Source organism: Balaenoptera acutorostrata, chromosome 16 (genome assembly GCF_949987535.1).
Source record: "Balaenoptera acutorostrata chromosome 16, mBalAcu1.1, whole genome shotgun sequence".
Classification (NCBI taxonomy): Eukaryota; Metazoa; Chordata; class Mammalia; order Artiodactyla; family Balaenopteridae; genus Balaenoptera; species Balaenoptera acutorostrata.
In genome coordinates, this window is record NC_080079.1 from 16,005,222 (window position 1) to 16,027,205 (window position 21,984).

The 21,984-nt window shown below is 40.9% G+C and overlaps 1 protein-coding gene across 2 annotated transcripts in view; it reads left to right on the forward strand.

The window, feature by feature from the left end:
• Positions 1 to 21,984, forward strand: part of ABLIM1 (actin binding LIM protein 1) — a 324,990-nt gene that overhangs the window by 49,274 nt on the left and 253,732 nt on the right. Inside the window, exon 1 of one of the 2 annotated variants that reach the window (XM_057531563.1) lies at positions 19,074 to 19,090. The exons of the other annotated variant lie outside the window; for it this stretch is intronic. The gene's annotated coding sequence lies outside the window, so the exon portion shown is untranslated. Of the gene's footprint in view, positions 1 to 19,073; positions 19,091 to 21,984 lie in introns of those variants that run through there. 2 annotated transcript variants of the gene reach the window in all.

The following is a 21,984-nucleotide window of genomic DNA, read 5'->3' on the forward strand; positions in this document are numbered from 1 at the left end:
CAGCACCTTTTCATACATTTATGTAAGATCATTTGTTTTTCCTCAATTGTGGGTCACCTGTTAGTATCTTTACCATTTTCCAGTGGATTACTATGTCTTTTTTTTTTTAACATCTTTATTGGAGTATAATTGCTTTACAATGTTTTGTTAGTTTCTGGTGTATAACAAAGTGAATCAGCTATATTATTATTATTGATTTATAGATGTTTATAAATTCTGGATACTAATTCTTTGTCACATTTTTACAAATCTCCCAGTTTCCCACAGTTAGTTCACACTCTTTGTCTTAACACATTTTCTCACAACTTTCCACTCTTCATTAAACCTAGCAAAAACACCAAACTTATAGATACAGAGAACGGGTAGGTGGTTGCCAGAGGTTGGGGTTGGGGGGTAGCAGGTATGTAAAATGGGTGAAGGGGGTCAAAAGGTACAAACTTCCAGTTATAAAATAAATAAGCCCTGGGGATGTGATGTGCAGCATGGCAACTGTAGTTAACAATACTTCCTGTGTGTTTGAAAGTTGCTGAGAGTATATCATGTATGTTCTTATCACAAGAAAAATTTGTGACTGTTTGTGGGTGATGGATATTAACTAGACTTATTGTGGTGATCATTTTACGGTACATAGGAATATTGATTCATTATGTTGTACACCTGAAGCATATAATGTTATATGTCAATTATATCTCAATTTTAAAAAAACTAGCATAAAAAACACCCAGGTTTAAACAACAAGGTCCTACTGTACAGCACAGGGAACTGTATGCAATATCCCCTGATAAATTATAATGGAAAAGAATGTGAAAAAGAATGTATATATTTTTATAAATGAATCACTTTGCTGTATAGCAGAAATTAACACAACATTGTACATGAGCTGTACTTCGGTAAAATAAATGCAAACAAACAAACAAACAAACCACGCTCAAGTTTAACCATTTCTTTAGGTCTTCATTTTCTTATGATGGCTTCTGTGTCACGTAAGCTTATGTTAAATAAATTTATATGCTTTTCCTCTTGTTAATCTGTCTTTTGTTACGGAGACCTAATCAAGAGCCTGAGATGAGTAGAGGAAAGATATTTTTCCTCCCCTATATATTCTAAAATTCTGTATTCTACTTTTTTGATCTTGTATCAAAACACAGAGAAACTTCTAAATTGTCACCTGGAATTTTATCTTGTTCTTAAGGTGAAACTATTCTTTCCTAGTGAAAGCTTTTAAAATATTTGTTAGCTCATTGTCTCAGGTGGTACCATACATTTATCTTATTATGCTAGCTGATTCACTGCAGAAAAATGGCAAGGAGATGAAATGGGCCTATTGATTTGTTTATGTCCTGAGGCATGACAGCCTCGGAAAGGGAGGTAAATGTCTTTGATGATGACATTTTGAGATTCTGTAGAATTTTGGGGGTTACTTTATTGCTGTTATGTATATGAATTCACATTTAACATTGTTTCTGCAAGCTAGAGAGTGTTGCTATAAGTCACAAAACCTTTTTGCCCACTGGCAAAATGAAGCAGTTTTGTGAAAACTGCAGAAAATAGCTTTCCCACATACTCACAACAGCTGTTTCGTTTTATTTTGTAACAGCAACAAATCTCTAAACCTATTCCCTAAAACTTTTTACAAATCACACACTCATATTCTTTGGAGCTATAAAACATAGCAATTAAATATAGAAATGCACAAAAAGAAAATGAATTCAAGTCTTACAATCCAGATAGTGCCTTTGGACATTTAAAGACAAGAAAAGTGATACACATACAGGGCTTACATCTGCACAGTGCATGCCGAGACTTCTTCTTTTCCAGACACTCAGTGCATTTCCCGCAAGAGAGTTTCTTTGTATTCTTCCAGAAGAAATGCACTTCATTTCTCATAAGGGATCAGACTCTACACACCATTTTGTCCTTTAGTTTTTTACACTTGATAATCTACATCGAGGTTGTGTCACACCTGAGCATACAGATATGTGGAGTGCCCATTAATGTCAGTATCCCATTTATTGTATGGATGATCTGCATTTTTTTAAAAAAACAGTGCCGTAGTCTCTATTAATGGGTATTTAGATGTTTCTAGGCTTTTTGTTTGTTTCCGTTTTGGTTTTGCTTTTTCCATGCCATGCTGCAGGAAACATCCTCGTCCATGTAATTTTGGCCCATTTTGTTCTGGTATATCTGTAGGGTAACTTGCTAGTGGGGGAATTTGTTAGTTCACCATTTATGTGCTTTTTAAGTTCTTCAGTTTTAATCCTGGAGATTTAAAAAAATACATTCTCAAATGCTAATTTTGGAGTAAAGGCCTGATGTTAGTTGAGGAAGCCTTCTTTTTTTAAAAATAGCATTGAGTTATTTTGTGTGGCTGGGGGTGGAGAGAGAAAAGAGAAACATCATTTTACTCACGGTGCATCTAAATATATGAAAATGTGGGGCATGTTTTTAACAGAATATGCTTCACTTTGCACTAAGGGAACACGTAGGCTCATTTAATGGCAGGCATTGGGTATCTGGTGGCTGATACCTGGTGGAGGTCTGGAGCTCGCTGAGACCCACTCACCTATCTCCCCTGTGAGGTGACTGCCCTCGCTGCTGCCTTGAGTTGCTCCTTAGAGTTGGACAATCCAGGAGAGGGCCTGGCCCTAGAAGGTCTTTGTAAAATGTGCCTGCTGTGCTCGGGGGAGGAAGGCAGGACTTCTTAGAGGCCCCCGCCCCAGCCCTGTTCTGTTAATAGGGTGGGAATGCTCCTCACCTTGGAAGGCCTTGAAAAGGCCAGTACAAAATAGATGCCTTTCAGTGTAGCTTCTAGAAAACGGTGGGAAAGAGAAGGGATAGGGAAGAGAGAAGGTCAGGCCTGGTGCTAGGGAGTGTCTATTGCCAAGACAACTTTGCCTGTTTTGTCTTTAGGCAAAAGCAGGAGGAGACGATACATAGAAAATCCTAAAGATGCCACAAGAAAACTACTAGAGCTAATCAATGAATTTGGTAAAGTAGCAGGATATAAAATTAATGCACAGAAATCTCTTGCATTCCTATACACTAACAACAAAAAATCAGAAAGAGAAATTAAGGAAACACTCCCATTTACCATTGCAACGAAAAGAATAAAATACCTAGGAATAAACCTACCTAAGGAAACAAAAGACCTGAATGCAGAAAACTATAAGACACTGATGAAAGAAATAAAAGACTATACAAACAGATGGAGAGATATACCATGTTCTTGGATTGGAAGAATTAACATTGTGAAAATGACTATACTACCCAAAGGAATCTACAGATTCAGTGCAATCCCCATCAAATCACCAATGGCATTTTTCACAGAACTAGAACAAAAAATTTTACAATTTGTATGGAAACACAAAAGACCCCGAATAGCCAAAGCAATCTTGAGAAAGAAAAACAGAGCTGGAGGAATCAGGCTCCTGGACTTCAGACTATACTACAAAGCTACAGTAATTAAGACAGTATGGGACTGGCACAAAAACAGAAATATAGATCAATGGAACAGGACAGAAAGCCCAGACATAAACCCACACACATATGGTCACCTTATCTTTGACAAAGGAGGCAAGAATATACAATGGAGAAAAGACAGCCTCTTCAATAAGTGGTCCTGGGAAAACTGGACAACTACATGTAAAAGAATGAAATTAGAACACTTCCTAACACCATACACAAAAATAAACTCCAAATGGATTAAAGACCTAAATGTAAGACCAGACACTATAAAACTGTTAGAGGAAAACATAGGAAAAACACTCTGTGACATAAACCACAGCAAGATCTTTTTTTGACCCACCTCCTAGAGTAATGGAAATAAAAACAAAAATAAACAAATGGGACCTAATGAAACTTAAAAGCTTTTGCACAGCAAAGGAAAACATAAACAAGGTGAAAAAACAACCCTCAGAATGGGAGAAAATATTTGCAAATGAAGCAACTGACAAAGGATTAATCTCCAAATATACAAGCAGCTCATGCAGCTCAGTATTACAAAAGCAAACAACCCAATCCAAAAATGGGCAGAAGACCTAAATAGACATTTCTCCAAGGAAGATATACAGATTGCCAACAAACACATGAAAGGATGCTCAACATCACTAATTATTAGAGAAACGCAAATCAAAACCACATTGAGGTATCACCTCACACCGGTCAGAATGGTCATCATTAAAAAATCTAGAAACCATAAATGCTGGAGAGGGTGTGGAGAAAAGGGAACCCTCTTGCACTGTTGGTGGAAATGTAAATTGATACAGCCACTATGGAGAACAGTATGGAGGTTCCTTAAAAAACTGAAAATAGAACTACCATATGACCCAGCAGTCCCACTACTGGGCATATACCCTGAGAAAACCATAATTCAAAAAGAGGCATGTACCACAGTGTTCACTGCAGCACTATTTACAATAGCCAGACATGGAAGCAACCTAAATGTCCATCAACAGATGAATGGATAAAGAAGATGTGGCACATATATACAATGGAATATTACTCAGCCATAAAAAGGAATGAAATTGAGTTATTTGTAATGAGGTGGATGGACCTAGAGTCTGTCATACAGAGTGAAGAAAGTCAGAAAGAGAAAAACAAATATGTATGCTAACCCACATATATGGAATCAAAAAAACGGTACTGATGAACCTAGTGGCAGGGCAGGAGTAAAGACACAGACATAGAGAATGGACTTGAGGACACGGGGGCGGGGGAAGGGGAAGCTGGGATGAAGTGAGAGAGTAGCATTGACATTTATACACTACCAAATGTAAAATAGATGTGACGACCTAGAGGGGTGGGATAGGGAGGGTGAGAGGAAGGCTCAAGAGGGAGGGGATATAGGGATATGTGTATACATATAGCTGATTCACTTTGTTGTACAGCAGAAACTAACACAACATTGTAAAGCAATTATACTCCAATAAAGACATAAAAAAAAAGCAGAAGGAGAGCTGAGTTTCTCCACTTTTAAGAATTCCTGGCTCAAAGACTTAAATATAAGACGTGATACCATGAAACTCCTAGAAGACAACATAGACAAAATATTGTCTAACATAAATTGTAGCAATGTTTTCTTACGTCAGTCTCCCAAGGCAAAAGAAATAAAAGCAAACAAAACAAAACAGAAACAAACAAACAAAAAAACCAAATGGGACCAAATCAAACTTATAAGCTTTTGCACAGCAAAGGAAACCATCAACAAAATGAAAAGACAACCTACAGAATGGGAGAAAATATTTGCAAATGGTGCAACTGACAAGGGCTTAATTTCCAAAATATATAAACAGCTTATACAACTCAATATCAAAAAAACAAGCAACCCAATCAAAAAATAGGCAGAAGACCTAAATAGATATTTCTCCAAAGAAGACATACAGATGGCCAAGAGGCACATGAAAAGATGCTCAACATTGCCAATTATTAGAGAAATGCAAATCAAAATTACAATTAAGTATCACTTCACACACGTCAGAATGACCATCATCAAAAAATCTATAAACAATAAATGCTGGACAGGGTGTGGAGAAAAGGGAACCTTCCTACACTGTTGGTGGGAATGTAAATTGGTGCAGCCACTATGAAAAACAGTATGGAAGTTCCTTAAAAAACTAAAAATAGAGTTACCATATGATCCAGCAATTCCTGGTCATGTATCTACAAAAGACAAAAACTCTAATTCAAAAAGATACATGCACCCCAGTGTTCATAGCAGCACTATTTACAATAACCAAGACATGGAAGCAACCTAAGTGTCCATCGACAGATGAACGGATAAAGAAGATGTGGTGCGTGTACACATACACACACACACACACACAAAATGGAATATTACTCAACCATAAAGAAGAATGAAATAATGCCATTTGCAGCAACATGGATGGACCTAGTGAGTATCATACTAAGTAAAGTTTAAGTCAGACAGAGAAAGACAAATATGATATCACTTATATGTGGAATCTAAAAAAAATGATAAAAATAAACTTATTTACAAAACAGAAATAGACTCATGGACATAGAAAACAAACTTGTGGTTACCAAAGGGGAAAGGGGCTGGAGGGATAAATTAAGAACTTGGGATTAACAGACACACACACACGCACACACACACACACACACACACACAAGACACAAAAGAATCCCTTGCTTCCATAAAGATGGTAATGACAGTGGTGAAAGCTCCTATTTGAGGTGCTTTACATGCAGGTTTGTACTTTCATGTACATTCTCCTTGGATCTTCACAGTGATTCTATTTTACAGATGAAGAAACCAAAGCCCAAAGAAATCAAGTAACTTACTCAAGGACACACAACCAGTAAGTGGCAGAACTGGGAGCCATGAGGAGTCCCTTGTTAAGGGCTCTTTCTGTTGCACGCTAATAAAGAGCATGCAACTTAAATATCATGAATAACCTTCCAGATGTGAAATGAGGGGTCTTCCTTTTAAAAAGCGATGGAAAGTTTGGAGTTGAGGTAATAGCAATTGTTAAAAGATGCTTTTCAGAAACAGGTAAAACCATGGCTCTCCTACAGATGCCAAAATGAGCACATGTCAAAGGTTTTGTTTTACTCATTAATCAACAAAGGAGCCATGCAGATGTTCAAAAGAGAATTGAAATCCAGATACATTTCTAGATCAGGAATACCGAAACAAATATGTAAACGGAGGCAAACTGATTTTTGCACAGAGCAAGAGAGAAGACAATTGAACCTCTACCAGACATGACCATGATGGCATGTCTCTCAGTTTAACCTATAAACAAAGAGGTGCAAACTACTCAAAGACAATGGGCAGGGCTAGAATCAGATAACCCTTAAGTGTGTATTGTATGTAGACAACGCATAGTTTTCCACTAAAACACAAGTTCATCTTTGCACAATTTATGTAGGCGTGTCAAACAGGCTGAAAGGACAGAGAGGCTGCCTCCATGATAGGTTGGTGGTAAGGAGGAGGGTGGGCAAGACTCATCCAAGGATAGCTTGAAGGTGTTTCTCAAGGTTTTGAAAAGGTCAAGATGCACGCTGACCTTTCCCTGCAGTCCTTTCGTGCTGGCCTGGCTCGGCCCTCCAGGGTAATCCTAGACAACTTACCCTCCCAGGTGGCAGCCTGTGCTCTCATTTATTCCTGTTTCAGCCATTAAAATTTACCTGCCCCATATTCCATTTCCCGAGACCCCCGCATTAGGCCAGGTTACAGTTTGCTCTCTTAGATAATCTGAGTATTTCTATAGGGGCCCGTCCTCATCATTGTGTGTCCCTCCTGGCATCCATAGCTGTCCCCTGCCCACTGCAGCTCTGGTCCCCTCCTGAGCCTGCCTCCCTTGGGTATTCCTATCCTTTGGATCTGTCACTTTCTCTTCCTCACCAAAATCTGGTCAGACGCTTAGAGAGGACTGAATAAGCAAATCTCATTAAGGTAAGTTTTTGTTTATTACCACTGCTCTGGGGCTGTGCCCTGTGCTAGGTGCTGGAGGCATAGTAGCTTAGGTAGGAGTTCATGCTCTACTGGTGAGACAGCCATGTAAATAATTATTACAACACAATGTGCTCAGTGCTTTGGCCAAGGTATGTGCACCTCAAGCCGTGATTACAGAAGAGGAAGGGATTAGTTCAGCTTGAGCTGGGTCTGGAAGCACAAGTGGGCTTTTGCTGGGGGAAAAGGACCAACCCAGAAGCTGAGGCCCCCTCCCCTGCCTCTCCTGGTCAGCCAGTGACAGGCCGTTCTCTGCTCCCTTGGCTCTGCACCTGTTTAGACAAGGACAAAGCATCTTCTGCTCAGAGAGGCCTCTTCGGGCACCAGTGGGATCCCTGTAAGCAAAATCATCTGGGGTAAAGGAGATGCCAGGAAAGCAAAATTTCCTCTTACCTTGAAGTGTGTGTATGTGTGTGGATAAATATGAGTTGTAAATGATGACTGTTTTTTATTTCTTAATTAAGGCTATTGGATTGATTTAGACGTTTAGATCTCTGGAATTTTATTAGAAAAAAACTGTGACTGGACCTTGAGATCTGATTATAAGGCTTAAAAATGATCTTCTAAGAGCACTTAGTTATCTTCCAGGCCCACCTACCCATTCACCAAGGACGTCCTCCAGACTGATCTGTCTGTATAAAGCCGGGAGCCATCACTTGGGCATCTCTTTAGGAGTAAGTGCTCGGTGGGGCCCCGCTGGCTGGGAGGAGTCACAAGACATCCTCCCCAGAATGTAAAAGAGCTTATTCCTGAGGTCCAGGAGATTTCACTGTGCCGCCTCTACTCCTGAGAGGTGAAGGTCACCTGTGAGGGAGTTACTGCTAACTAAGGAAGCTGTCCCAGAAGGGATCAGGCCAGGAACGTGATTGGAAAAGAACACAGTTAATCCCCATTGCCACCAAATCAGACTTTGAAAAGCTACTTGATCTATTAATAAAGAGTATGGCAACCCTCCTTGTCTTAGCTGAACACAATTTCCAGTCACTTCCCAGAGCAGCCTCTTACAGAGTAACTGACATTCAGTGTGAGCCAGATTTATCGGGTGGGCTGACCCTGGCTCAGGACCTTCGAGGAGCAGAGTAGGGGCTGGGGTCTCAGACACTCTGTGTTTGGTTTTTAGCCACTGCTGGGAAGGGTTTTTATTTAGACACACTATTGATTATCCTTGTTGGATAATTATCCACGTCTGGAGTTGTGAAGATTGAAGGTAAATGGTAGGCAAATGCCCGACAAGGGGTGGGAAGGACTACGTTTCATGGTTCATGTTGTGTGGGAAATAGATTTGCTTCCTTGTTTTCTTTAAGATTGAAGTTTTCGTGCTTGCTGTTTTTATTCTAATTTTCCCTGGTCTTGCTACATCCATGAGGACCCTGGGAGAAAGGGGTTAACGAAGAGGTTTCAGGTCGGGTAAGTACTGTGATTCAAAGGCTACTAGAAACCATTCTTTCCTAAAGATGTCTCTCTGTACTCGCTCACTGAACAGAATGCCCTTTGAGGCTCCCAGAAGCCCTGTGAAAACATATTACTGAAGAAAGGATCCTTCATAGACCCTTCTTCACAGCTAAGTTTATAGGAATAATTATTGAGAATTATTCTGAAGGAATGGAAGAAAAGGCAGGTATGTTTGATTAAAGAATGGAGATTCTGGGAGTTCCCTGGTGGGCTAGTGGTTAGGATTCCGGGCTTTCACTGCTGTGGCCTGGGTTCAGTCCCTGGTCTGGGAACAGAGACCGTGCAGCATGGCCAAAAAAAAAAAAAAAAAAGAATGGAGATTCTGAAAATGTTTAACCATCGGAAGGTGAGTTGTTCAGGCACCAGAAGGCTAAAGCAGGGAGCCCAGGCTTCAGCCAGAGCAGCCAGCCCAACGCTGCTGGGATCATCCCCCAGGAGATGAGTGTGACAGACACGGATGCCACCTTTCTATTTCCTGTGGCCTGCCCTACAACATACAAAATCTGACACAAGAATGGGCATCCTTATTACTGCAGTACCTAGAATTATATTGTGAGCCTGACACCAGCCATGAGAAGGCCACTGATCTCTCACAATACTGCAAGCAGTGGTGAGGTCAGTGGCCTTGAGAGGTCACTTCACCCAGTGCTCTGAAGATGGGTGATGAAGTAGAAGGACAGGATTGTGCTTCAAGCTCAAGCCTCGTGTGGCCCTTTCCGCACCTCAGTGACCTTGGGCAAGGTCCTGAGGTTCAGATGAGAGTAGAGGTTCTACTTCTCAGGGTTATTTAAGGTTCAACTGAGCTCTTTTATGTAAACTGCCCTGTACAGTCTCTTGGGCATCGTAGGTAGTCAAAAAATGTTTATTGGACTTTTATGGAGAAAGCCTATGTAGTTAATTTTCAGACTCTGTGAAACTATGGCCAACATAAATCCTGTCAGGGAGATCAGTGGCCTTTGGGGGAGGTGTGGAATCTATTGGCTTCTCACTATGTTTCCTACTTTTCATGATATTCCAGACCTGTCTTGCCAAGTTTGCCCCGTGATGGTTGGTCATTATTATATAATAACATACACAAGTGAACAAAAGTTCAAGCGGTACGCAAAGCTGTTCAGTGAAATGAGCTTCTTGTGACCCCATTTACACTCCTCAGAGGTAGCCAATGTTGTTTCTTTTGTTTCCTTCCAGAAATTTTTCCCGCATGTACAGTCCTAAGTGTCTTGTTCTTTACACAAATGAGAGCAGCCCAGACACACTCTTCTGTACCTTGTTTTTTTTTCAGTAACTTTACATCACATCAATATTGACTAATACAATACAAAAGCTAGATTATTTGGAAGATCATGGGCAACCTGGGAGGAGAACTGGTGCTTCCAGACAAAGAATGGATCTGGTTAAGAATCTAGGACTTGAGCACCTTTAAAGCTGCAAGGGATTTAATTATATTCCTTTGGCTTCTTGTCTCATTCCTCCTGGAGGACCTTCTGGGTTAATTACGGGTCCCAGGGACACTGGCAGACACAGCTGCTGCATTGCTGTTCCACAGAGGTAATTAATCATCCAGCCTGAGCCAGGAGAGAATGCTCCATTCTCTGTCCTCATTACCAATAGCTTCTGGAGAAGGAAAATTTTCTTACAAAACAGAACCACATGTGATTCTTTTTAGAATTATAGTGTTTCCATACTGGGTTTCCTATCATAAAATAGAGGGGAAAAATTGTGTTTGTATGTACTGGGGTGGGGTGTAAATCACTTGACTCTCTGGGGTCATCTATTGATAATTTGGAAGTTTTATTCAAAGGGACACTATGTGCCTACTTATTTCCCCTCTTTCCATCTTCCTGTCTTTTTTAATACCATAAAATCCTAGTTTGAAGTCAATTCATTATGCTGTATGCCTTAAACGTATACAGTGCTATATATCAATTATATCCCCATAAAACTGGAAGGAAAAAATCCTAGTTTGAAGGCATATTTGTGGTATCTGTTTCAGTGGTACTCAGTTGGAGGCAGTTTTGTCCCCCAGGGAATGTTTGACAATGTCTGAAGACGTTTTTGGTTGTCACACCTGGGGGGCTGGTGCTCCTGGCATCCGGCAGGCAGAGGCCAGGGATAGTGCTTAACATCCTACAAGGCACAGACATCCCCACGACAAAGAATTATCGGGCCCCAAATGTCAAAGATGCTGAGGTTGAGGAATCCTAGCCGATTCGTCTAGAGTTCAGTGCTCTCCCTACATGATAGCAATTTTGTTGTTTTTGTATATTTCTTAGGACCTCAGACATCCCTTCCAGCTGTTAGATTCTCAGAGTCTCTTCAGATCAGTAGGTAAAGGTATCCACACAGAGCAGTTCACTTGCTCCTAACAAACACTAATGGCAAGAATTACCCCACTGCTGAGGCATTTACAGATGAGGCCTCTCACTTGCAATGGTATCCTCAGCCCCAGTGAATAGTAGGAGCTCAGCAGACATTGGTTGAATGAGTGAGATAATGTGATGCTTTGGCATCAGCTGGTGGGCTTGCAGCAGTGATGTGAGCAGACATCTAGCACCAGCATACACTTTGCTCCATGGTGACTGTGACTGCTGCGACAGCTCTGTGTCCATGTGGAAGCTTCCGTTAACAGAGCTTACCATTTCCCCTGTATTTTCCTGCTGCTCCTGTGGATGAGCAGTTCCAAGCAGTGCAAGCAATTACAGAAGAAATTTATACCTATCTGGCATCCGCAGAAGCAGCTAGTGTGTAATGAACTCAGTGTTGGAGACCTGCATAAAAACCACTCAGGGATTTTTTGATGATGGCCATTGGGGAAGGCTAAGCTGGGACGAAGTGAGAGAGTAACATTGACATATATACCAAATATTTTGGTATATATGTCAATTACATTTTTTACCAAATGTAAAATAGATAGCTAGTGGGAAGCAGCTGCATAGCACAGGGAGATCAGCTCAGTGCTTTGTAACCACCTAGAGGGGTGGGATAGGGAAGGTGGGAGGGATACGCAAGAGGGAGGGGATATGGGGATATACGTATGCATATAGCTGATTCACTTTGGTATCCAGCATAAACTAACACACCATTGTAAAGCAATTATACTCCAATAAAGATGTTACAAAAAAAAAAAAAAAAACCACTCAGGGAGGGGATCATTGGTTCTTGGAGTTTTAAAGGACTTAATTTTACCTTGGATTCCCAAATCATTGATACCGTTTAGACAGGAGGATTTCTAGCATGGAAAGTTTACATGATCTTAATAGCATATATGTTAAAGATGAAGTACATCAATCGGAAGACGAGTGATTATCCTTAAGAAAGTGTCCCTTATAAGTTGAGGAGGTGGTGGTCCCTATATAAGAAAATCAGAAAAACATATTTACAATGACTTTGTTTCTTTTTTCTTTGGGGGGCTGTGGGGAAGTGTTTTCTTTTTCTTCTCTCTTTCTCTCTATTAATTTTAGACGCTCTATCTGTGACAAACCATTAGAACTTGCATATATGTACTTACCTTACTTAGTTACCGTAGCTAAAGGGTGCCCGCCGGAGCTGGAGAAACGGTTCTAACACTGGCCATAGATGATCTAGGGTCACCTTTTCCTTACATGGAGGGACATGGCAGATGATGATGAAAAGTTCTCTGTTTTCTCCACTTCTTGTTGGATAGCTACTCTCCTGGCCTAGAGGACTCCATAAGACAGTCTGAGACAGAAAATAGTGACTCTAGGGGTGGATGGAACATGCATTTCTAATAGCACCAGAGAGATTTTCTGCTTTATCTTCACACTATCCTTTTGTAGAAACACTTGATTGTTTTGGTTGATAAATAAGGGGAGAAGTAGGAACTTCCATTATGACGGCTCCATATCATGATGGGAGTCGAATGTGATTGCTTCAACCTGTGTACCTAACTCATAAGACTAATTTCAAGGGCAATCTATAACATGCTCATTGTATTTATGTTTCTTTCCACATTGTATTTCTGTTCACGTTTTCCTTATTCTTGGTATGCAAATGAAAGAATTCAGAAGTATATTTGGTTGAAAATTAAAAATTAGGGTTCAGAAGAAATGTTTTCTTTTAGATGTATGGACTTCAGTTTTAAGCTTAAATAGCCCCCAAACTCCAAGGTTTCAATACGTTACAGTAGGTTTCTTATAGAAAGGAAAGGTCACTGTGAAAGCTGAGGTCAGGAAGGACCCTTCCGCACTTTGTCCTCCTTGGAGAACTGACTTGTGTGTGAGCACCAGGCAATTTTGCCAACTGGGCTGAGTGAGAGCAAGTCAGCCTCAATGTTAGCCTGGGTCACTTATCAGGGAGGAGGCATTGTTAGGAAATACGTGTCTTTTAAGGAATGTAATTTGGTTTTTGTTTTGTTTTACTAAATGTGTTCTTACTAGGAAAAGAGCAGAAGATTCCCAAATTCCCAGGCTTGTCCTTTTCTTGCAGCTGATTTTACTTGGAAAGAATTGAAGGAAGAGGGTTGAATACTAATCCTAGGTGTGTTTGTGAAAATTAATGGTGTTTGGCTAGCTAATTAGGAGGAAAGGGCAATGCTCCCGAAGTAGAGCAACTAAGATGACTGGAATTTTCTTTCTTGGCTCTCTCTTCCAACTCCCTTGGCCCTCAGCCTTTCTGGGAAATCTTTGTGCTTTTTTTCCTGCATCAAATAAGATAGTCCATGCTTCCGTGAAAGCTAGTAACTTTATTAGGAACAACATTATATTAAACATAAGTAACTTCAAAGTGTTGAAATTTTAGATGTGGATCAGCTTTGGGTTTTGTGTTTTTCTTTCCTTTCCTTTCCTTTCCTTTTCTTTACTTCTCTTCTCTTTTCTTCTCCTTTCTTTAAGAATATGCAAAAGTCCACATTGGAATCACTTCTGCCCTCATGGCATAAAAGGGGAACAGAGAGGGTGGGAAGGAAGGAGGAAGAGAGAAAGAGAAATCTGAAGTGTTTTTTTTTTTTGAAATCAGAAGGATAACCATCCTTCTTCTATATATATTACAAGGACATAATGTGGGGTTAATTTATTTATTTCTTATTACAGTGAATGGATAATTGTCTTCTTAAGGTTTTTCCTTAGTTTTCTGAATCTGTAAATAGTTTACATAAAAATAATCTGCTTTTGACTTCTGTGCAGGCCACAGCAAAACAAAACAAACCAAACCCCTCTGAGTGTGTGTGATCCCAAGATACATGGAGGGAGCGTTTTACATTCTTCTGTGGAGCTGCGTGCTCAGTTACAGTTGGAAGACAACTCAGCATCAGCAGTTGCTGGATATATCCAGCTCTGACTTGGGGAGCTTTTGGTAACATTAGTCACAAGGACGTCAGCCCTCCAGGGTTTCCAAATCCTTTTCAAGTGCAGCTTTCAGCTTGAGGTGCCAGGATCACTGGCTTCTTTCAGTGCTGGTGGTTGACAGCCCAGTTTTGAAAGGCTGCCTTTGGCTGGGGACCCAGTAAGTGCTATAGCAGAAAAAGCCCTAGGCTCCATGTCCAAAGACCTTCAGTCTGGGCTCAGTTTGATTAGCTGTCTAATCTGCAGCAAGTCACTTAGCCTCAGTGAACTTTAGTCTTTCTCATCTGTCAAATGAGATGTGAAGTCCGAGGTCCCAAATGGATGATTTTATGATCTAGATGAAGTTAATTAGAAAACCAGCTCCAGCCCTGTGATTAATAAACAGGAAGAGAAGGCACTCAATCCCAGGCTAAACAGCATCAGAGGGCCACTTCAGATGGAAAGAACGTTCCAGAAAGTAAAATGTTTGTGAGGGCTGATTACGATATATTTATCGAGGTTCCTCTCTAGGCATATCTGGGAGATGATTTTCAAGTCCAAGTCGGTATGTAGACCCTGTGAATGCAGCCCCTTCCCAGTACAGAATGCAGTTAACACAGAGTAGGTACAAGTCAGTTTCCCATTTTTGTCTCTTTGAGCCCCTTTTAAGCTGCCACTCTATCCATTGTGTGTATTTTTTAAGCAGGGAGACACATTTTCTCTGCAAGAGTGATATTTATCACTTACTCTCTTTGCATTTAGAGAAAGATGGGTGTGAATTCCTCACTTCTTTTATTATTGTTTTATTGAAAGGAGTGAAGTTTTCTTAAAAGCTGCCCCTTGAAGGGAAACAATCATGTTGAATGAAGCTGGCTGATTGAAACTGAAAGTTATTTAGTGTTACCAAAAAGAGACTAACACAAATGAAAAGTCTATACTTTCTCTAAGTAAATGCCAGTGGTAGGAAATGTGAGGTTAGAAGCCTTTCTTACCCTTCATTGGGTAAGAAAAACATTGAGGGATGGCTTCTTGACAAGGCCTGTTTTTTATTTTCCCTTTCTCTTCATCTTGCACTTAGTTTTTCTTTCCCTTGGATGTGTAGTTTATTGCCAGATCTTATTATTGTGTACTTAAAAAACACTCTCCTTTGGGGACATCGCTCCCTTGTTCCTTCCTAACAGAATAACAGTTTTGTAACACCCCCCCAAAATGCAGGGATTTTAGTGGGATCTTGGGCATTCCATCTGAAGGGGATTATCCTGTATTCGTTGCGTAACCTGCCCTTCTGCCATCCTTGGCAAGTAACACACGTGCCCCAGAAAGAGGCCAGCACAGTAGGAACTGGCTTCCTCCTTCCCAGGCATTTTCTTATACCAATGTCCCCTCTTCCTTATTAAAACCTGAGTCAGGTATCAAAATGCTCTGTCAGCTACATCATGGAAATAGCAGGGTGAGAAGATGTGTATTTCATTAGCAGATGGAACTGTAGGGAAAGGAGGCAGTCCATTGCCCTAGGGTTTGATGTGTAATAAGTAAGACGTACTCATATAAAATCAATGACAGTTTTGTTGAGCAGATTCAACTTTGCCCTAAAAAGCCCCAAATAGTCCTGTGTCATAGACTAACCTGTACCAGGTTGTTCCACACATCACTAAAATTTTTCACTAGTGGCATCAGAGTGTGAGCTGTCATCTCCTTAGCTTTTATCCACGTAGCATGTGTGTCTCAACCACGTGATGACAGTAAAGTGGAAAACCCAAACCAAGAAAGCCAGCATGACACTGGGGAGCCTGGCAAAGAGAAGGTAGCCTTGATTAAGTGTGGTCCATCTGACTGAGTGTAGCTCATAATAGGCTGCAGCCTTTTTGCTTTTAAATTTCCTATCTTATGCATTTATGGTTTGAAAACCATTGTATGCCTCTACACTGTAATTTTTAGGTCTTATGAAGGAACCACTATAACTTTTAATTATGGCATCAGTACACTTTGTAATGAAAAGATTTTCCCTCTCATTCTCAAGGATGCACTGAAAATCTTCCCGATGTTCCTTGGACTCCACTCTCTCTATCCTTTGCTCTGCTCTGTGCTCCAGGCTCACCTCTACAGCTGCATCAGTGGATCCCTTGACTTCTGCTGGAGTTGGGTCCAGCCTGTGCGGGGGCTCTGGCAGGAGATCTGAGAGTGGGAGGAGAGTGTAGTTGGGGTGTTTATTCCCCTGACTCCTTCCCTGCCAGGTCACCATTGGCTGTCTGTCCTTCTGTTAAGGGCCATCGCTCCTGTCAGGTAGCCCTCTCCATTTGGCTACCCCACTTCAGATTCTAGCATCTACTCTACCCCTCACCTCTGCAGGCCTAGGAGTAGTAACAGCTGTCCACTGTAGCTAGCCTCATGTAGTGGAGGTTCCTTGTCGGTTTACCTAAACCCTTCCCATACCTTTGCAAATCTCCGCTTTGTTCAACTCTTTTCAAATGATGCAGTTTGAATGTTCTATCTGTTTCCTGCCAAGACCCTGACTGATACAGAAGTTAAGCATGAGGGCTGGCCATTCGTGGTCCCGAGAGTGGTATGTGTGACTGTGAGACTTGTGTCAATCATAAGCTTTACATGTGGCTTCTTCAGTGATCTCAACATTGTCACCATATAAAGTGAACATCAAAAGATGGGGAATATACCCAGTTCCTATAAAAAGCCATTGTATAGCAACAGAAGAGCTCATGGTAAGTTGAAGTGGGATGACTGCAAACAAGACAATCAGCAGAAGAAAATTTTACAAAACCCTAGTGAAACCAGTTTCTAGTGAGATGCTGGACAGCAATATTCATTTGCCTTCCTTGTGGCAACCAGAGTAACTTCTGTTACTGTTGCTCTTGTGACAGTAAAAATTCACTTGTGACAAGTGAATATATAGTGCCTTGTGACAGAGATACCTTACAGGGACTACAGACCCCAAATAGAACAGGAATAGCTTGAATATTATCATAATCATTGACTAGTCTTTTTCAGACCTACTTACACTCAAGTATGAGCTTATAGGTCAACTTTAAGTAGGGTGTATCAGAATGTCTTTAGAATTTTAAAGAATGAGTGAAAGACAAGCAAATGTTTCAGAGGCTCACCTTTTCTAGTGAAATAGTGGAATTCAGACACTTAGTATGCAAATATGGACCCATGCATTTCTTTCTGGAAAGCCAAATCTCTCAAGATTACATGTTAATACAATTCTGATAGTTGCCAAAGCCCTACAGAGTCACTTCATCTCTGGATCTGTTGGGCAGTTGAACCTGTGAGAGGAGTGGATGGGAAGTCCAGTGGGTATCCTTGACCTGGGTCAACATGGCAGTTCTTGCCCAAGTAAATATGTGTGTGTGTGTGCACGCGCACACACACGCATCCGTGTGCATGTGTGTATGCACGTGGTGGGGACGGTGGTATGTGTAGTTATTTTTTGCTAAGGTTTTATGGAGCCTTACATGCAATATGAAGATTGTATTATTTGAGGAGCCCCCTTTAGGCAAAATAATGAAAAATTATGAATACAAGATTAGGTATAAAGATGAATATTTAGGAAGAGGAAAAAATCATAAGAAATGTCAAATTTCTTTCTTAAACGTGACAATTATCAAATATCATGCCATACAGAGCAACAGGCAGTTGAGTAATAAACATATTGACATATCTTTGTAATACTTCTCCCCCTACATTTTTAAAAAATTTCATTAATTAATTTTTGTCTGTGTCAGGCCTTCATTGTTGGGTCTTCGTTGCTGGACTTGGGCTTTCTCTAGTTGCGGCGAGCGGGGGCTACTCTTCATTGCGGTGCACGGGCTTCTCATTGCAGTGGCTTCTCTTGTTTCGGAGCTTGGGCTCTAGGCGCGTGGGCTTCAGTACTTGTGGCACATGGGCTCAGTAGTTGTGGCTCGCAAGCTTAGTTGCTCCACGGCATGTGGGATCTTCCCAGACCAGGGCTCGAACCCGTGTCCCCTGCATTGGCAGGCGGATTCTTAACCACTGTGCCACCAGGGAAGCCCCTCCTCCTACATTTTAGATGGCATACTCTTTGATTGCCTCTTCACATGACAACAATGTTGTAATATTTTCTATATAGAGAAAAGAAAAATACTTTTATCTTTCTTTTAGCATAGTTTATTAAAATTTATTTTTTGTACTGCTAGCTGGAATACCTAAAACAAGCAATTTCGCACAGTTACACTCACTGCTATAGTTTTGGGTCTATAAATACCAGACTTTTTTTTTTTAAAGAATTTCACTTTTTATTTATTTATTTATTTTTGGCTGTGTTGGGTCTTCGTTTCTGTGCAAAGGCTTTCTCTAGTTGCAGCAAGCGGGGGCCACTCTTCATCGCGGTGCGTGGGCCTCTCACTATCGCAGCCTCTCTTGTTGCGGAGCACAGGCTCCAGACGCGCAGGCTCAGTAGTTGTGGCAAACGGGCTTAGCCGCTCCACGGCATGTGGGATCTTCCCAGACCAGGGCTCGAACCCGTGTCCCCTGCATTGGCAGGCAGACTCTCAACCACTGCGCCACCAGGGAAGCCCAATACCAGACTTTTGATAGTTTTGATTTCTCATAGTGCCTACTGAAAAATGTATGGTGCATTTATAATTATACCTGTTTCATTACCAAGTATATTTATGGTAGGAGAGAACTTCGGTTTTGACTAGATGTTGATGAGGACTGAATCCTCTGCTTCTGATTTTACATGTCTGATGGTTAGAAGATTTTTTCCATAGACCTTTGTACATTTTAAACCTTGTTTCTCTTCTAGGGCCCACACAGTTCTTGTGCTGGATGCCATGGGACACATTCTTATCACATGACCTCTGTTCTCACATCTTCACGCCATGACACTGAGTCAGCATCGTACATGGTAGGAGTGTCCCTGGAAGTCATTTTTACACTGCAGCGATAGCTAACAATAATGTAACAATACACAGGGGTGGCAATGAACCCCATAAATATATTCCACAAAACCCCAAACTAAATGTATTCCTGACTCAACTTCTTCTTAGCCAGATTCTTAAAATATACTCTGTGCCACTTCAACACTGACCTACGAGGGGGAAGTCAAAACAAAAAGAGAGAGTCTTAAGATTCTGATTGAAATATCTTTGTGTGTGTGTGTGTGTGTGTTTATGCGTGCACACATGTGCACAAATTTTACAGACATATGACCATGTGAAAGATATTAGGGCTCCTCCCAGGACTTTGAAAGGGTCCCTGCAAGTGAGAATACTTGCAGCTTAAGCATCATTAACTTCATGGTAAATCCACTTCTGTTAATTATATTGGAAAGCTTGTCTGCTACCTCACTTAAGCATTAAGACACTGACCCTGGATTTTATTATTAACTAGAGTTGACTTTTAGGATAAGTAGATTTTACTACTTCATTTCCTTCCTTCTTCCCTCCCTCCCTCCCTCCCTCCCTCCCTCCCTCCCTCCCTCCCTTCCTTCCTTCCTTCCTTCCTCCTTCTCTCCCTCCCTCCCTCCCTTTTTCCCTCCTTTCCTCAAATGTAGGGGGAGAATAAGTACTTCTTTTTTTAATTACTTAACTCATTCACTTTTCTTTCATTCTTTTTTTGCATTCTCTCCACGTTTTCCTCTACCCTCTCTGGACCTCCTCCTTCACCAGAAGTACACTATTTATTTTCATGTGTGTCACTGCTGCCTCCAATTACCAGTCCTATGTGGTTTTGGGGTCCCATGAAAGGAGGGTCTCTTAGTATCGCCTCATGCTTGGCAAGGAGACGTTTGTGGCGGAGGGTACCTGGAGAGAGGACTTGACGGGTAGGAGGAAGCGCTTGCAGGGAAACACTGACTGTCTATCAGACCAAGAGGTTTCCTGATGGCTCCAGGGGGCATAGCTGCTTCATGGTCACATGACAGCGCTGGACCGGTGCCTGCTGAGGTTGTTTTGTTTCAGAATGTGCCAGTAGCTGGATCACTTTATCTAGAGAGAGCTCAGCATGCATTTCACACTTGCCATCCTTCTCATGGTGGTTTCTTTTTAAAAATGCCCTTTTCCTTATGGCTAAGAAGGTTTTAGTAAGGTTTCCCATCACAAGACTGTTGAGTTGTACATATTTTGTATTCATCACCATGGGTGAACAAATAAAAGACCTGCCACCAAAACAGGCTTTGAAAAATAGTGATTAGCAAAATAGCTTAGTGAAACAGTGAGAACTCTGTGGGATGTTATGGCCCCTGACTGCACTGTCCAGGTGGTATTCACTAACCATAAGTGGCTGTTGAGCTCCTGTTGCAGGGATAGTATATCAGGTTACATATATTTTGATATATTGGTTTAAATAAAATAATTGTTACAATTAATTTCACCTGTTTTCTTTTACTTTTTTTATGCAGTTACTGGAAAAATTTAAATGATGGTGTTGGTCTCTAATAGGCCATTCTGTGTGTCTGAGAGTCTATTACTGGTGCCTTACTGGCTTACTGGAAGTCTGGGGAGAGGCTACTTTGGTTTCCCACAGGATTGGGCAGGGTTTTTAATTTTTTTAAGTTGAACAAAACTCTGAAACATAATGAATCAGAGTAGCAGGCCATTCTCTTTATAGTAAATGGAATAATAGGGTAATGAACTCCTTTGGGGACGTAACAAGTTAAGCAACAGAACACGTTCTCTGCTTTTAGCAAAATATTTCCCCCAAAGGTTATCTCTTATAACCCTACCTCTCCCCATCATAATTGAGCAACTGCCTTGGATGTCTTTAGCCTCAGGCTTCGTCACATTGGCATCTAAAAAGAGAATTAGTTTGCTCTCCTCCTTGAGACTACAAGCCACACTTGGTATACTCCTCCAGGGAAAAGTAGCTGTTGGGGTCTCTAACTGCCTGTTGTTTATGCCTCCAGCATATGGGAACGTGCATTGACTTGTCGACTTTGGTGTCATCATTACCAGTGAACATTTGTGAGAATAACTCATAGTGAGGATTATTTATTGATAAGGGTATCCCACAAAGCTCTGACAATCAGTTGGTACTGATGCTGTTAATACAATATAGTTTATGTAACTTGGATGATAGAATGAATCTGGGAAAGAAAAAAGATAAAGTCTTTCCTAGAAAAGAGGCTTGCTTGTGCCTAAATCGATTCAATTCCCAAAGGTTTCCTAATCCTTTGAACTTTGTTTTGCTGAACTTACTTGTGTGTAGTTTTCCATCCCCTTATCTAATTATATATTGTTATCTTTTACATAGTAGATGCTCGATTCCGATTGATTGATTTTCAGATTCTGAGTGTGACATCAAGAAGGAGTGTAGTCTTGTACTTGAGGTTCAGGTTTGAAGGTTTGAGTTTGACTTGGTGGTTTTTAAATGGATCCAATTCTTTTTTTTTTTTTCTTTTTTTTTTAACATCTTTTTTGCAGTATAATTGCTTTACAATGTTGTGTTAGTTTCTGCTGTATAACAAAGTGAATCAGCTATATGTATACATATATCCTCATATCCCCTCCCTCTTGCGTCTCCCTCCCACCCTCCCTATCCCGCCCCTCTAGGTGGTCACAAAGCACCAAAATGATCTCCCTGTGCTATGTGGCTGCTTCCCACTAGCTATCTATTTTACATTTGGTAGTGTATATATGTCAATACTACTCTCTCACTTTGTCCCAGCTTACCCTTCCCACTCCCCATGTCCTCAAGTCCCTTCTCTATGTCTGCATCTTTATTCCTGTCCTGCCCCTAGGTTCGTTAGAACCTTTTTTTTTTTTTAGATGCCATATATATGTGTTAGCATACGGTATTTGT